At 37.1% G+C, this 14,716-nt stretch overlaps 1 long non-coding RNA gene across 1 annotated transcript in view; it reads right to left on the reverse strand.

The window, feature by feature from the left end:
• The window catches only part of LOC139803986 (uncharacterized), a 187,137-nt gene that overhangs the window by 157,912 nt on the left and 14,509 nt on the right, over positions 1 to 14,716 (reverse strand). Inside the window, exons 2-3 of the long non-coding RNA XR_011729241.1 lie at positions 13,445 to 13,551; positions 8,275 to 8,370 (exon numbers count right to left, since the gene is read on the reverse strand). This is a non-coding gene — a long non-coding RNA (uncharacterized lncRNA). The remainder of the gene's footprint in view (positions 1 to 8,274; positions 8,371 to 13,444; positions 13,552 to 14,716) is intronic.

A 14,716-nucleotide genomic window follows, 5' to 3' on the forward strand; every position in this document is an offset into this window, starting at 1 on the left:
ATAAAGGTTCAGCAAATAAGATGAGATTTTGCTGCCCTTCCTGTACTGTAACCTCTCAAGGGCAAGGGGTTTTCATCCAGAGAAATGCTGAATTCAATGAGTGTGATGATTCCTGGATGGCTGCAATATGCTTCAATCATCACTACTGCACATCTAGAATAATTTCAGTGCAGAACAAAGGGGGTACCAAATACCAGGAATGCAGAGTCCTTTGTGCTGTTGCATATGGCCACAGAAGAAGCAGTGAAAAGAAAGGTCTGACAGTTTGTTTTCCATTATTCAACATTAAGGCTAAAGAATTTATATTCAATAAAAATACTTTCCAATCAGGAGACAAAAAAACCAACCCTATTTGTTGGAAAGCAGAAATGGCAAATATCACATGGTGTGCTGAGAAAGTTTCTCATTGCTTCTCATGGCTTCTCTTTCTGAGTATCACAAGCCACTAGAAGTTTTGGGAAACCTACAGATCCACACAAATGATCATCTGTTTTGTCAAACCTCCTTATTTTTTACCTAACCAGGAAAAAAAAACCAGATAAAACAATCGCATATATAAAAGATAATCTAAATAACCAGCATGATATTGAGAATATAATTATAAAAATAGGTCCCTTTCAGTCACAGGTTTCTGCTTCCATCCTAAATAATTGTATTCAAAGATTAAGACAGCTAGAAAATGTAGCTTCAGTACACAGTGTCCAACCTGACATAATCCAAAAGAAACACTGAGACACTGCCCTCTCCACTTGCAGAAATTACTGGAGCACAGTTCGGGGCCATCGTGAAATTGGCAGAGAAGTGGCAGATCCTGACATTTCAAAGGAGATGAAAACAGAGAATGAGACTAATGAAGAGGTGGAATGTGGGCAATAAAAATGTACCCACATCACATATGCCAAGTAAACTGAAGAATGCTTAGTACCTCAAGCTTGGGTCCTGAGAATAAGAAAAATTTGCACAAAATTATCTGGTGTGTGCACTGCAATAGGTAGCCTTATGCTAGCAGGCCATTTCCTGGGACAAACAAAGCTTACTGACTGCTAAACCTAATTTAAAACAAACCAAATCCTATCTAGAACAGAACTAGGTGTGTGTGCAAGAAAGATTATAGAAGATAGTGCAATATACTTGATACTATTCTCTGTCTTCTTACTTTGCATCAGTACCTCAATAACAGTGAAGAGTCTGAGCAAGTGAAAAAACCCTAAGGAAACTCAGAGCACCCCTGACTCGCGAATTAGGAACTGGTTAAAATCGAGCATCTCAAGAGGATGAAAATATAGTAGCAAGACACCAGGACAACAACCCAAAGAAACCAACTCACAATTACATCAAGCCCCACTGCTCTACCTTCCCCCAGCCCCTGAAACATCCATTGTGCTCCATCAGGTCTGTCCTCTATGAACCAAGTGAAGATTTACAAGAAAGTGCAGTTGTACCACTCCTTTGGGGAAGGCAGCATGTCTTCCTCAGTAACAGATGACAAATGCCAGCTCAGATTGTCCTGATACTCTGGATGGGAGACTAGCAAGAAGCACAGCCACAGTTGTTTGAAAAATAAGGAGATGTGTAGGAGCTGAATTTGGACAGGAAGTATATAAGCAGTCACAGTCCCAGGCATTGAGGGGCAGCAGACACAAGCTCCCTTTCCCCATACTTCTCTACAAGACTGCATGCTACACAGTTTCCTTCATTATTTGCACACCTTCCCATCTCAAGGAGTTTTCCCTTGTTGGGCCTGAGGCACTAAGTTCGTCTGAAGTGGGGTCTGCCCATTTGTTATGCTGACATCCAACACTGCTGTGTCTGATGGAGGACTCTAGGTGCTAGCTGTACTACAAGTAACTGATAGGAATTCACAATAATTCCTTCCCTGGTGACAGACTAGGCAGGTTTTGTTGCCAGGATAGTTTACTGCTCTCTAATACCTCTTAAAAATAAAGGAACAAGAGAACAAAGAGAAAAGACAGAAAAGCAACAGGAAATTAAAGGGCACTGGGAATCTCCTTTTCACTCCAATCCTGTGTCAAGCCTCCGTCAATACAAGGCCCTTCACACTCAGTTTTTTGGAGCACTCTTAGCCAGCACTCCCCTTCCCACAAAGGGCAGAATATTTTCCCCTACTTGAACCAGTGAGAAACCCTGACCAGGTCTGATTTTTGCCTAGACCCCAAAACTCTTGTATTCCCCAAGGGCCAATAACAGATTAGTCAGAAGCCCTCCTTTCATCAGAGCCCTATTTACAGGAATTAGATAAAACATTTAAAAACAAAACATCCTTAAAGCAAAAGACAAGTGGGTTTGGGGTTTTTGGTTGGTTGGTTTTCTTTTTTTCAGGAATTCCTTGAAATTCATCTGGCCCTACATGAGCTTACCTTCTCAGCTTCAGAAATGCACTAAAATTTGGTAGTATAACAATAGTGAAAATATCACCTCATGGAAACAGGAATTTTTCTTCACCTCTTGCATTTTTTTTAACTTGCATATGCATTTAAGCTCCCAGAAAAGAGATCATATTGTGACTGTGGATTACTTTATTCTCTCTAAAAGAAATACCAAATTGCTTTCATGTAGGGAGTTCCTATAGTGCAGGATAGGTTTTCTTTGCTGACCCAACTATATGAAATATTAATAGAAGGGAGGTTATTGCATAACATCAACAATACAAAGAGTTATATCCAAAGTTATGCTGCCTGTTGATGAGTTTTAGTACCCAGTATTAGTTTTACCCATTTCTCTGCAATGCATAAAACTCATGTATTAATTCATTTTAATAATCTGAAGTGTCTTCCATACAGAAGTCTTCATGTGAAAATCATTATTTATGAGATGTCAAGTGAACAGTATTACAGCTGTAAGAGACTATGCAGTAAAGACATGGGACACATTAAATTTTTTAAAGCTGACATGCCTTGCTAATTAGAAATGCCAACGTTTGACATTTTTATTTGCAAGAAAATTGATTTATTATAAATCCATTTACTTTTGGGGAAAAGCTGTTGCTTGAAACTCTGATTCACAGTTCACAAAGGTAGATCTCCAACCAGAGTGCAGTACACTTTGAGATCAACTCATTTTGAGCAAAATGCACAGAACCCTCTATATCTGAGTAAGGCGAGATGTGTAAAAGAACTGATTTACATCCACTTTCCCACCTGGGACTGTACAAAGCACTTTTTAAGCAGGTCTTGCAGTTGCTGGAAGAAAACTGATTACTTTACTTCTCAGTAGACAGAGCTATGACAGTGACCAGAAATTGCTTTTTTTGTTGTTTTGTTTTGCTTATTTTTGTCAAAACAAAAGACGTGATATATATACCAAAAAAAAGACAAAACCCAGAAACCAAAGTATACCCATTTCTCATTTTCAAAATTATTTTTATACCTGGCAGTTCTATCTACAGACAGGTGTTGATGCACAGTGAACAGATTTTCTTCTGCAGCTACATAATACCATCATAAAATAATTATCACACAGACTTAGGAGCTTTCTGTCCAGAAATCTTAGTATTTCCCTGCACGAAGGTACTTAAAACTCAGGAGAAAACTGCTTTAAGCATCAGTGTAAAAAATTTCACTGACTTTAACAATGCTACAAATTTATTTTCTTCCTTAAACCAAATGTATAACAGTGCCATATGTGACCAACTTAGGGCCTCCCAATAAGCTCATCACAGTGGTCAATAAATTCACACACTCATAGTAATAGAGAGAGAGGATAGTGATTCACCTGTCAACATGGAGTTAATAATAAGAAGAGGTATTCATAATTTGCTACTGACCGAAGAACCTACACCAAGACTAAAAAGGTATTTCTTGGGTATCAAGGTATCTTGGGTATCAAGGCAGTATTGTGAGAGTTTCACACCAAAGCCCATCAGCAGTGACCCTTTCAGTCTGAGTAAGACAAGATCTGGCATATTCACATGACTGCATTATAGTTTATATGAAACTTCAAGTTATTTTTCAATGTGTAGCAGCAAGTTTCAGTGTTTGAGCCTGTTATTTTTGTGGAACATTAATGCTTTTGCAAAACAAACACAGCAAGACCTGCTCATAATGGGTAGCAGAGGGACTTCTACTTTTCATCTCTTTGTAGCAGCTGGTTGAATGAAGCAGGGTAATTAGATTACAGAACTCACACAACTGAGATTTACAGACTGTGCATAGTGCTGCCCCAAGAGAAGAAAACAACACAAATAGTTGTGGCTTGAGGGGTACCTTGGACATACTGACATTGTCCTCATGAGGTATCAGTATGCCAAGTTCCACCTGTGCAGGATGAACAGGAAAATATTTTGCTAGGGTGGAATTAATGTGCAAAGAGAGTAAGAGGCCATTTGAAGCATCTTTCAGCTTGAATATAACATACAAGAAGAGAAGGCTTAAGGGAAAGGTGCAGTAAGAAAGGCAAGAAAAAAAATCCAGAATTAGAAGCAGAAAATTGGTCTACAGACTTCTCTTACACCTTCTTTAAATCCAAATTATTGCATACTATCCTATAAAGAACTGCAGCACTACAGCTATGAGTACACTGTAGGTTTCACCTGTGTTCCTACAAGTGTTTTTGTCCAGGTTACATACAATACATGAATTTATTTTTCTAGTACTTGCTGTTATTTGAGCGCAGGAGTTGTCAAATGTCCTTCTGTATTTAGAGAGAACATTCTCCCATGATTTCCTGAGGGGGGAAATAATTCTTGGACATTTCACACAGAAAAGGTTGCATTTTATCTGCAGAGACACAGGTGAGAATAGATGAAGTGACAGCACACCAGCACAGGAGGGAATCTTTTCAGACTCCATGCCAATCACATGGCCTAATTGTGCAGCAGACTTTAGCTGCATCACCATGGTTATTTCCCAACAGTTCATTTTGGAGGAGATGCAGGAAGATCTTAAAAAAAATAAAGCTTTGTGACTGTCTTCCTAGTCAAGTATCAAAATCTGCTGAAGGTAAGTGGAAGATGAAGGCAACAGAAATAACAAAAGGCACAGCTTGTCTTTTTTTTCCTACAAATGTTATGAGAAGTAATTTCAAAAGGGTTCATCTGGGAGCACAGAGACACGTGCTGGAGGCTGGGCAGAATTATTTAGACACACTGACTCACAGGTGTCACCTCTAACTGGTTTTGTCAGTTGTCATGCACCATCTGACAATCATGCTGAAAAGATGAAATACAATGTACTTTCCAACTGTTCACCAAAGTGATGGTCAAGAGTTTAAAGAGCAGCTCTTCAGGTAGACTTTAACACTAGTAGAACATGAAACAGTAGTGCCATTAAATCAACTATGAGACAGTGGTCTTTTGTTTTACATACCAGGGTTTTAAATCACAGACCTGTGAAGAGCTACCATACTTAAGCTAAGGTATCAAGTGTATGACAAATTCAGAACCATTATCAATATTTTGCTGTCAGACTATTAGGTCATACCAAACAAGCTTTTGCACAAGTTTGTTCTTAGCACACAGCAAGTCTCATCTTAAACGTGTCAGTATTTAAGTCCAAATGATTTCATAAAGCTGTAGATAACACTAATCTAAAAGAGTTTGCAGGCTTTCCGAAGGGACAGGATCAAAATTGTTTTGAAATCTGTTCACTGGAGAACTGTATCCTTTCCATGTGCTCTGTGAAAAAACCAAAACTGACAGACTGGAAAATCTCTTGGTTTGCTGCAAACATATTTATGCCCTAGTATCTGCTAAATCAAGCACACCTCTCCAGTTAATTTTTCTGCCCCACTAACAGTAAAACAGGGTGTCCGAGTGATGTGTTCTAGGAAGCACTGGACTTTATCTCAGGATATCCAAACTTAATAAACACTGAGTATTTACTGATTTCTTCTTACAGTTAATGCAATTTCTATAGTGACAAACATTAAGCTTCTTAGGAAGCTCAGCAATGAAGCATCACTGCTTGTGAACAACAAGGAGACCTGAACACATGGAACCAAGAATACTGCAGTAGTCACCTCAGATATTTATACAACCACATTAGACATTCATGTAACTGTATGCAGCCATGTTTTCTAAGACACTTCAAATAATTTAAGAAAAAATACTTTAGAAGAAGTTTCAAAAGAAAATCCTACATGTAGAAATCACATTTACAATCAAGACCTGTACTGCTAATACTGCTGTTTAGACTTGAAATGACAAAGAGTAGAAGTTAAGTGAAGCTTTAAAGGACAAACTCTCCTGTCATCCTAATACAGTTTCTTTCTTTTCATATATTTCTTGAAAGAGGCTCTTGCAATATTCTTAACCATTTATTTAACACTGCAGCTATGCCTCTCAACTTACTCCTATGAGAAAGAAAATGAAATTTAAGAATACCCTGCCTTTTAAGCACATTAGCCCCTAACGTATTAATACAGAATAATAGAACTAATAAGTAATCACAGTTGGTTAGAATACCTTAAAAAAAATACTGATTGAAATATTTCTACCTGCATTTAAAGCACCAAATCATTGAAACCAAAGGCTTTGCTGAGGAAACACATTAAACATCTCTCCTTGAAAACAGGATTTATAAGAAAGAAAATGGCATTCTTTTAGCTGAACAGTTACACTCCTAAGTGGGTTTTGTTTAAGAAACAGAAGTAAAAAGTTTCTGGAAGTGTGGCTCAGATAGGGATACCATAGGAATGCAGTTTAATCAAAGATCAGCCTACTGAGAAAAACAGATAGACAGAGATAAGGATAACAGCTCAGAGGTTGACCATCAGTGCTGAATATCAAGAGTAATGAAGAAAATATGAAAAACACCATTCTCACTAAATACATTTGGTGAGAGTCTTCCAAAGGGTCCAAAGACACAGTAAGACAGTAAAGTATCAAATTTTTACTGCAAATGTATTAACAATGTCTTTTTCCAAAGGTTCCCCTACAACACTTCATCAGCCCATATTTTCAAATTAATACTTAAAAGACAATTTCTTCTTGGGACAATCACATTAAAATTCAGTCCACTGTATTTCAAATTGCTTCCTACCTTCCGAGCCCCACCTTTTTTCTAATATGTAATCCAAGTGTGAATGTTGACATATTTCTGATGTAGAACAGTCAAGAAAGGAGAACAGAATTTGTAGCCTCAAATTTATTTACTTTATGCTACAATTTCCCAGATACCAGTGATTGTACCTGCTTTGCCCCCAAGGATATGTACTGAAAAGGAAAAAGACTTTGATGGCATCTGTGACCCTAACATATTGGTATGCATCAGAGAAGCAGTCTGACAGCCAAAACATATGTGAGAGGCTGATTTCTCTCTCCCATTGGTACCTGGCTATTCCTGCTGCAGAGCTGCAGCCAGACTACAACAAAGTCAATCTTTAACTACAGATGAATTCTTTCTAATATACTTTTCAATGTTATTTCTAGACATATTCCACAATTTTATCACAAATTCAGTTCCCAAAGGAGCACAAGCACTTTGCAAACTATATGAAGGATTGCACCTCAACAGATTGTTAACTTTTAGAGAGAGAGGCAACTAAGTACTTATCAGCAGGGGAAGACAATTATGGGCAGAGGTAATTTGGGATCAGCACCTAAGAGAAATACATCTCCAATATATGGAACTTCATGAAAATGCAATTCAACACTACCAGGATGGGAGCCATTTATAGTGTCACACTTCAGCAATTCTTCGTGGACTTTTGTAACCACACTGCAGTTTCACAGTATGAGTTGTTAAGTTTAATATGTTAAATATATTCAACACCACATATCTTACCTGAACTCAATTAGAGATAGCACACGTTGTCACAGCTTTGCTATATAAACTTGCCAGGTTCATAAACACAGAATGATTTAAGAAGGGTCAAGCTTGTGGTAAGAAATTTACCATGTTTGAATATAATGACCCATTTTAAAGAGATACTCAGTACACACCTAGTGCCCTGACATGCAAGGACAGATCTTGCTTGAGCCTTCAGTGGGCACCAACTCCAAGTAAGAATATCAAACAGCAAACTAAAACACAATTGCTCTTTTCATGTGAGTGTTGGCCACTTTCTGAAGCAAGTTATTCAATATTCCATGCAACAACCATACTGTCTCCAATTTAAAAATATTATTAAAGCTAAATCATCACAAGGTACTTTTGGATTAGTATATAAAGACTGGATAAAAATTCACGAGCTATTTTCAAATTTAAGCAACAACAAAAGTCTTTGCAAAATAAGCAACTTCTTCTAGTTACATACTTTAAAAGAAATCACCCTCTGAATCTCATCTCAGTTCAAGGATAATTAAAATTCTTTTACCTGGGAATTCATTATGTGTTGTTCTTTTTCCCAGTGCTGCTGCCTTCTATGAGCTTCTTTTTTAAAAAACTTTCCAGTCATAAGAAGTACAAAATCCTGCCAAAAGTAAATAAATTTAAGATTTTATTACTTAAGGTAATACATTCAGGTTATATTCTGATAATGTAATTTTTTAAACTAAGAGAAAAGTATCCTGGAGGGTACTCAAAATATGTAATTTCAAATTAAATCTAAATGCAAATCTATCCTTTTGCTTTCAAAATGCTGAATGATTCCATACCAAAAGTGTATATTCCTTCAAAGGAAGAAAGCTGACACAAGAGATCTAAGTCACCAGTTAATAGAAGGAACAGTGAATTAAAGACTTGCAGACTAATCATGATTGGGAAATGTAATTTTGTAATTTGGATGGCAGAGTATCTTTGGGGTTTTCATAAAATAGAATACAAGGAACATATGGACACTCAGTGTCAGATTAACATTCAGATACAATCAGATCACTGAATACTCCTGCACCTTTCAATACTGTTTCATCACTCTATGCCCAAATACCTTCAAAATAATTCCTACTAGGGAAGAGCTAATTAAATAAGCAGAAATACATTCTGAAACTCCTGTTGGCAGAAATCAAGGATGAAATCTGGCACATAGCTTTTAATGTTTTTGAAAAACAGTTAGGTAAGACATAATTAGCGTAGCTGAAGTACAAATCTACAGATTTCAAAGGCTTTCTAACAGCTTATCAATGGTTTCAAATTTTGTATAAAACATTGTTTGATAACAGATGTTAGTCTCCTTCACTTCTAAATCTAAAGGGAGGGAAGATTACCTTTCAAAAAAGTTGTTTAAATTTTTGTCTCAAGGGAGAGACAGGTGCTAATGATGTTTACTAAAAAAATATTAAAATTTAGGAATTACTTTCAGTAAAATGTTAATAGCAGCAGAGGGAGATAAATAAAAACCCAACAGAATTGCTTTGTGTGATTTTGCAATCACAGCTTTCAGAAGCAGAGTGCTGAAAAACAATGAAAAGTTGCTTCCAATAACATAGACATAATGATGCTACAACTAGCCAGTCAACAGAGGCATAAAATGGGTAACAAGAGGGTGACAGAACCAGCTTTCAGTGATAGAGATAAGGAGGAGATAAAGCAGCAGCAGCAAAATGTGATGCAAACAAGTATTTGTAAACATCAGATTAAGAAAAGCTGAAGGCAATAACTCAGGCTATAATATGGTTGATAAAGAAGCCTTGTAACACTCTTATCACCTACAGTACCAGAACTCCTTTGCCCATGAGGAGCAAATAACTCATTGTTTTGGTAGAGCAGTAAATTTTGAACTGTTAAAATAAGAGCATCCCTTAGGAAAGCAGACAGCTTCCAAGTGATTGAGAAATGGACTCCAGAAATTGAATTCAGTGCAGTTGGGACAGAACAATTCCTGTATGGAGATATTCCTGCAGAGAGGTGCATCCTTATTAGACTGCTCATGGTGCCCAAAAGCAGCATCACTTCTCTTGTTTAACTCTCCACTGGTAATTTCTGATCACTCCACCTCATCTGCACTAGAAGAGGGGATGCACCATAACAAAACAACAGCCAGGTGCAGGCTATAAGAAAGCATCTATAGGCGTTATACAAATCTCCCACAGCCATCTATGGGTACACATGAACTATAGTAGTGGGTTGCCAGAACATTTTATCTTGCTTCCTTTCTGAAAAACAGGCAAATCTCCAATAGGTTTTACATATGACCAGACTCCCACACATGCACTTTGCTAAACTCACCTAAAGGACACGTAGATCTAGTAAGGGTATAACCAAAGCCCAGAACGAAGTGTATCTTCAATACTACTAAAACAATGTCTCTAAGCATTTGTTCTTATTGTGTTTAAGTGAACCTAAAGTATAGAGAAATACATGGATGGACCTTGGGCCAATAATAAATCCAACAATAACAGAGCCCCAGAGTGCAGATGGATGACAAATGTGTTGGAAACAAATTAGAGACAATAAATAATTGAACATCAGTCTTTGTGTAATTAATTTGTTACTAACTGACATTAACTCTACCTTTTCTCTCAGATTTCTGTGAAGCTATTCTCAATCACATAGTTTCTAATTTGCCTGAAGCCTTGTGAGGAGCCAGCATGTGCAATAACACAGGGTGATGCTTCCCAGAGCTTACTGCTGTTACATTCTAAATCACTCTTCTTCACTCTGACTCATCTCTTTTCTATAGACTTGTTGAGGGTTTACATGCCAGTAATATTTTTCAGTGTACAACTGACAAAAGTGCAAACACTGGCAGAAGATTAATTATTACCAGCTAGAGCTATGTGATATTTTGATGACCCCAAAACACTGTATAAATTGACAGTAATGCTTATGAATTCAGCCTTTTGCTTCCTTAGTTATCATTAATTCTAGGAGAAGTCAAGCAAAACACAATTAAAGACAGTAAATTTTGGGGACTCATTAGCTTATATGAATTTTGGTTTATGACTCTACCTAGTGAAACTGGGAAAAAAAACCCAACAACCCATAGAGGTCTATATGTAAATTTTAAGCCTTATTAAACATTGATCACTTTACTAGAAATCTACAGATTTTCTACATAGAAGAAATATTGTTTCATAGTGTGTTTTGTGGGATTGTTCCTTGTTACCTGGCATATTTTTTCTGCAAGATTCTGGTCAATTTAGTGTGGCAGCAAGTCTCCTGCAGGATCTGCAAACAGGAAAAACATTGGAAGCTTTTCCCCACAGGTACTTGCTATGCTCTGACTGAAGAGGAATCAGCTGAGAGAACTCACAACTCTCAAATTCCAAAGCCAGAACTGAGAGCTGGGCAGGTACAGTGCCTGGACCTGCTGAGCTTCACTCTGCATGTTTTAAGGTACAACTGCAGGGGCAGAAAGCTGCCCCACTTGCAGGTATTTTTGGAAGTGTCTGATTTAAATATTTTCAATGGGTACCCACCATTCAATCTGAGTAATAATTTTTCTCTCCCTCCAATTAGCACCAATTTACTGGCTCAGTTGAATTTATATTTCCCACAGGCACTTGAAAAAGAAAGACCTGAATATTGCTGTTGCCACAAATCAGTTGCTCTGAGTTACAGTTTATTTGTAGCTTGCTTTGTCTGTGAAGGATTTATCAGGATGAGAGGTACACAGCAAATATTTCTATAGCTATTAGGGCTGGGTTCTGCCACTACTTAAATCTTTGGCATATATATCAAGCATATATACAAGTTTTATTAAATTTACATACTTAGTCAAGCATTTAGAGGCATAACTCAAGCTTAAAATTATCAAGATTAAGAGCTAGATTACTGGTTTTATATCTGTAAAATATTCAGATTCTTTTTGATAACTTCACAGATTTAAGAAATGTGGATCAAAACCAGCCACATATCACTTGTTTCATTAGCAAGCTACCTCATCAGTGGATGCAAATGTTTTTTCATCCAGTTTTAAAACATACACATAGCCCATTTAAGTGCTGCTTTCCTACTGACTTAAAGCATATGGACTTATTCCTACAAAGGCTCTTAACTGAGTTTGCATCTTTAAGCTATTTTAAGAGAGCGACTTAAGCAAAACAGTAAAAGGACTTGAAACACGTGGTTGAAATCCCAGAGAACATTTTAACAGTGAGGTTGACACAAGGACAGAATCCCTTTTTCTTCTTCCATCTTCTATAGCTGGGGCAAAACACTAAAAAATATGAAGGATTAAAGTCCTTTCTGATGTCATGACAGAGCTGTATATGAGGCTGCACTATTCTGTGATTTCACATAAGCAAGCATCTGTGAGGGGTTTCCCCTCACAGTAGAGCACTGGTCTCTGGTAATGACAAAGTTAATTTTCAGATCTTTTACCTCTTCAGTTGCAAAGTTGACAATGATACTTAAACTTCCCCTTGTATAAGGACAGTAACACTAAAATATTAATTTCTTATAAAAAGCATTAACCTAAAAAATAAACTTCTCTCATTCTCTCACACCCGTGCTTCATATGAATTTGTTAAAAAACAAATATTTGTTAAAAATTTGTTAAAACAAAAACAAAAGCAACAATAAAATTTCATCATTAGGATATTGCTGAAAAGAAGGAACTATGATTGCCAAGTTGCTATAAAATATTTGAGCCTTCTCAGGTGCGGGCCTGAGTCACCTAAGCATTTAATTTCCACTGATCTTAAAAGAACTCAGGCACCTCTATTTCTCCATGCATTTGAGACTTGTACTTTTAAGGCTCTTCAATCATAGAAAAAAAAAAGAAAGAACCCTATCACTTGCTAAATAAGTTCACTCTAGGTTGTATTTATGTCAGCTTTCATATGGGCAATGCTAGCAAAGAGAACAGCAATCATTTTCATGTAGCTTGGGGCTTGAAAAAAGCTCTTACTTATACAGGAGTAAATTCAGGGTAATTCTATTTACTTCATTTGATTGGATCTGGCCTCTTGCCTCTGATACAGCCTGTGGTAAAAAAAACCCAACAAATCATACTGTAACATTTTTTCCCCTCCAAAACAAGACTGCATTTTAAGGAGACTGCTTACTGTGAGGAACATGAAGTTTTCGCAACACTTACAGAGCTTGCTAGTCTCTCTATATGAATATTTAAGTGCATGTAAGCAAAATTAGTTTTGTAAAATACGAGGGGGAAAGCCATGCACAGATAAAACACTTGCTACAAAATACCTTCTCCTTACACACACAACTACTTTCCCTTCCCTGCTCCCCAGAAAAGAAAATGGAAATTGAAACACACAAGATACCTGTTAGTCATGGCACTAAATAAACTAAATCGACAAAGGCAGAAAGATACCTGATAAGGATTAGTACTTCTGGAGTTAAGAGAAAAATGCAGGTCAGATACCTTAACATCTTTTCTGGCGAGGTAAATTATTTTTACTTTTTTGTTTGTTGTGACATAACTATTCCTAGCAGTAGCTTGCCAAGCAGGAGCAGGTGTACAGCTGCTACTGTGCCAGGTAACACATCACTGAAAAGGGGATCTAATTTAAAGCCCTTGCAGAACACCCTCTGTCACGCCCTTCCCAGAGTCTCAGGTTTGGTAGATCTTTGCGTCACTACTCCTGAAAATTTTAGCTCTGCTAATTAAGAATACAAATATTCCATAACAACTTACTTACAGTTCCTTGTGATAATTATTCTTTCCACTGAAAATTATGGCAACTGGAATCCTCTGCACTGCAGCACATACTGTGTATGCCAAGAAAGAAATCAAAGTGTGTCATCACTGTTGATAGAAGGATAAATATAGTTGAAGTCAGATTAATATTTCCAAGATTACTCATTTTTACTTCAAAAGAGAAGCAAAGATCATGTGCAAAATGACAGCTACCCATCTGGGACTAGAAAAGTCACCATATGGATGTCTTTTTGCTAATTATAGATAATTTTTTGAACTAAGGGATTTAAAAGTAGAAATCTGTCAGTTTAAAAATATACTTCCTCTTCTCCCTCATTCAGGCAATGCTTTGCTGCTGGCTAATCAATTAAGCAGAGCATTGCATCACATAGCTTTGCTTCACCTTTAAGAAGATAGTTTTCTCCTACTACATGTAATATCAAGTCACAAGTCAAGCTCAACTAAAGGAAATATGTCCTTTTTTCAGATCAGAGAAACCTCTATAATCCTTTAGCCCAAATATCAGAGGCCATGAGACTGCCTTATATCACCGCTTCAGGTACAATTTCTCTACTTGAGCTACTGTATAAACTCCTGAAAAGCATCCCAAGTGGATTAAAAGATGGTTCAAAACCACAATTCTCACCCAAGGTAAGTTCTTCCAAGAGTGATTAATGATTTAGTATGTATTCCTAGCATTCTGCAAACTGATTCCTCTTCCACTACAAGATTTTTTGTTGTATTTTGTCTGCTGAATTGACTGATTAATATTCTATCAAATTACTGAATTGGTTGCATGCATTTATAAACCAATCACATTACTCTTCAGCCTTTCTTTGATGCACTTATAGAGTGGGCTTCTTGACCTTGGAAGATGTTTTCTAAGTCAAAAAAAAGCTCCTCTAAATGCTGCAGCTTTTGGCATCCTTCTAGAACTGCAAACACTTCAAAAGCAATTATATTGGTGCTAAATGCAGAGGCTGCACAGTCTTTTCATGCCTGCTTCACATTTTGCAGCATTTATTCATGAACTTCATTAGCTTTTTTTGTCATTACAGTAGAAATTAACTTCATCACAGAAAGGTAGCTACTGTGAGGAAAACTGCATCCCTAATCAATGGGGACAATCAGATTTTCCAGAAGATCATTGACTGCACTCATACCATGCTCATGATCTCTAATAAAGTCTCTTTTTGCTCCCCTCTACTGAGTACATTAAAGGTTAGGCAGAGCAAGTATGTTGGATGCCAACCCTTCCTTCCAAATGTGCTAA

This window comes from Heliangelus exortis, chromosome 17, assembly GCF_036169615.1.
Source record: "Heliangelus exortis chromosome 17, bHelExo1.hap1, whole genome shotgun sequence".
Classification (NCBI taxonomy): Eukaryota; Metazoa; Chordata; class Aves; order Apodiformes; family Trochilidae; genus Heliangelus; species Heliangelus exortis.